Raw genomic sequence first — 2,500 nt, 5'->3', positions numbered from 1 at the left:
GTACGCGTGTGCCCCGATAGGCCCGGTATGCCCCGATAGGCCCGGTATGCCCCGATATGCACACGTGTGCCCCAATAGGGGTCGGTATGCCCCGGTAGGTACGCGTGTGCCCCGTAATGCACGTTTCGCAGATCTCCCCGCATGTCCCGCCCCTATATGTAATACTTACTTACTTACTTACTTTCTTTCTTGCTTGCTTGCTTGCTTGCAATGGTTGGGAGTGCCCGGCATGCCCCGCTGCAGAGACCAAGGGCGCAATGACTTGGCACCGCGGATGCCGGGACTCCGGCACTTCCCGTGGCACTGATGGTTGGTTCCAAAGACAAAAGGCCGTGCAAGGCCACCGCACCGCGGATGATTTTGCTCGTGCTGGCGCCGTTGTGTGGCCAAAGAACATGCGCGAATGCTCGTGTCGGAAGGGTTGGTGTCCTGGCCCCGCGGGTGTCACGAATGCTCGGTTGCGAAGACCATGGGACCAGAGCCATGGCACGTCGGATGATGGCTCCAGCTGGCGCCCCGGCACTTTCTGTGGCATTGATGCTCGGTTTCAAAGACAAACGTGCGCAGGGCCAGGGGACCGCGGATGACTGCTCGTGCTGGCCCCGTTGGGCGGCATTGATGGTCGGTTGCAAAGAAAATGCGCGATTGCTCGTGTCGGGGCCCGGCAAGCCAAGGCCAAGCGAGCCATGGCACGTCGGATGATGGCTCCAGCTGGCGCCCCGGCACTTTCTGTGGCATTGATGCTCGGTTTCAAAGACAAACGTGCGCAGGGCCAGGGGACCGCGGAGGACTGCTCGTGCTGGCCCCGTTGGGCGGCATTGATGGTCGGTTGCAAAGAAAATGCGCGATTGCTCGTGTCGGGGCCTGGCAAGCCAAGGCCAAGCGAGCCATGGCAACGCGGATGATGGCTCGCTAGTGCTGGCGCCGTGCACAGTGGCCTCGCACACTCGCCCTGCACGCTTCCCTTGCACGCAGCCTTGCACACTAGCCTCGCATGCGAGCCTTGCACCCTAGCCATGCAAACTAGCCTTGCACGGTAGCCATGCACACAAGCCGTGCACATTAGCCATGCGCACAAGCCCCGCACACTAGCCTTGCGCACAACCCTTGCACACAAGCCATGCACTCGAGCAATGCACACAAGCCTTGCACTCAAGCAATGCACACAAGCCCTGGACACTAGCCTTGCACACGGGCCTGGCACACAAGCCTTGGGCACTAGCCTTGCGCACTAGCGTTCCACATGAGCCTTGCACACTAGCCTTGGACACTAGCCTTGCACACAGGCCTTGCACACTAGGCATGCTTGGGCGAGCTGATCCCGCATCAAGTCGACGGGTCTAGGCATTCTTGGGCGCAGATCCCGCATCGTCTCGTCGCGTCTGGGCGCAAACACGTCGCGTCTCGTTGCGTCTTCAGAAGTCGTCGCTAACAGCACCTTTGGTTGCCACTGGTGGTTAGGCTGGTTGGTTGCGCAAACCCTATAGGAGGGTGGCATGCTGGTGGGCGTTTTTGCCCGGATAGGCACTAGAATGTGCAGATTTTGGGCGTTTTTGCCTGGATAGGCTAAGGAATGGGCATGCTTTGGGCGTTTTTGCCCGGATAGGCACCGGAATGCTTGGCCTTGGCTTGTCCTAGCAAGGCATTGCTGGGTTGGGCTCCCTTGGCCTTTTGGGCGCCTTGGACGATGTCTTGCGAAGACCATGGGCACAAGGCCATGGCATATGGTGAGGAAAGGACCACGGTTGCCAAGGTTAGGCACCGGAATGCTTGGCCTTGGCTTGCCAAAGCAGGGCATTGCTGGGTTGGGCTCCCTTGGCCTTCCGGGCGCCTTGGACACTGTCTTGGGAAGACCATGGGCACAAGGCCATGGCATATGGTGGGGAATGGACCACGGTTGCCAAGGCTAGGCATATAGAGAGGAATTGCATTTTTGCCCGGATAGGCACCGGAATGCTTGGCCTTGGCTTGCCATAGCAGGGCATTGCTGGGTTGGGCTCCCTTGGCCTTCCGGGGGCCTTGGACGCTGTCTTGGGAAGACCATGGGCACAAGGCCATGGCATATAGTGAGGAATGGACCACGGTTGGCAAGGCTAGGCATATAGAGAGGAATGGACCACGGTTGCCAAGGTTGCGCAAGTTTTGGGCATTTTTTGCCCGGATATGCCCAAGTATGCCCCGATAGGCCCGTTACGCCCCGGTATGAACGCGTATGCCCGGATAGACTCGGTATGCCTTGGGATACATGCGTATGCCCCGATAGGCTTGGTACGCCCCGATATGCGCACGTGTGCCCCAGTAGGGCTCGGTATGCCCCGGTATGTACGCGTGTGCCCCGATAGGCCCGGTATGCCCCGATATGCACACGTGTGCCCCAATAGGGGTCGGTATGCCCCGGTAGGTACGCGTGTGCCCCGTAATGCACGTTTCGCAGATCTCCCCGCATGTCCCGCCCCTATATGTAATACTTACTTACTTACTTACTTTCTTTCTTGCTTGC

Source organism: Tasmannia lanceolata, unplaced genomic scaffold, assembly GCF_043159265.1.
Source record: "Tasmannia lanceolata isolate RefF3 unplaced genomic scaffold, GAP_Taslan_0.1 ptg000147l, whole genome shotgun sequence".
In the NCBI taxonomy this organism is placed as follows: Eukaryota; Viridiplantae; Streptophyta; class Magnoliopsida; order Canellales; family Winteraceae; genus Tasmannia; species Tasmannia lanceolata.
The sequence above is the reverse complement of the archived record's forward strand: the minus strand, read 5'-3'. Positions refer to the sequence as shown.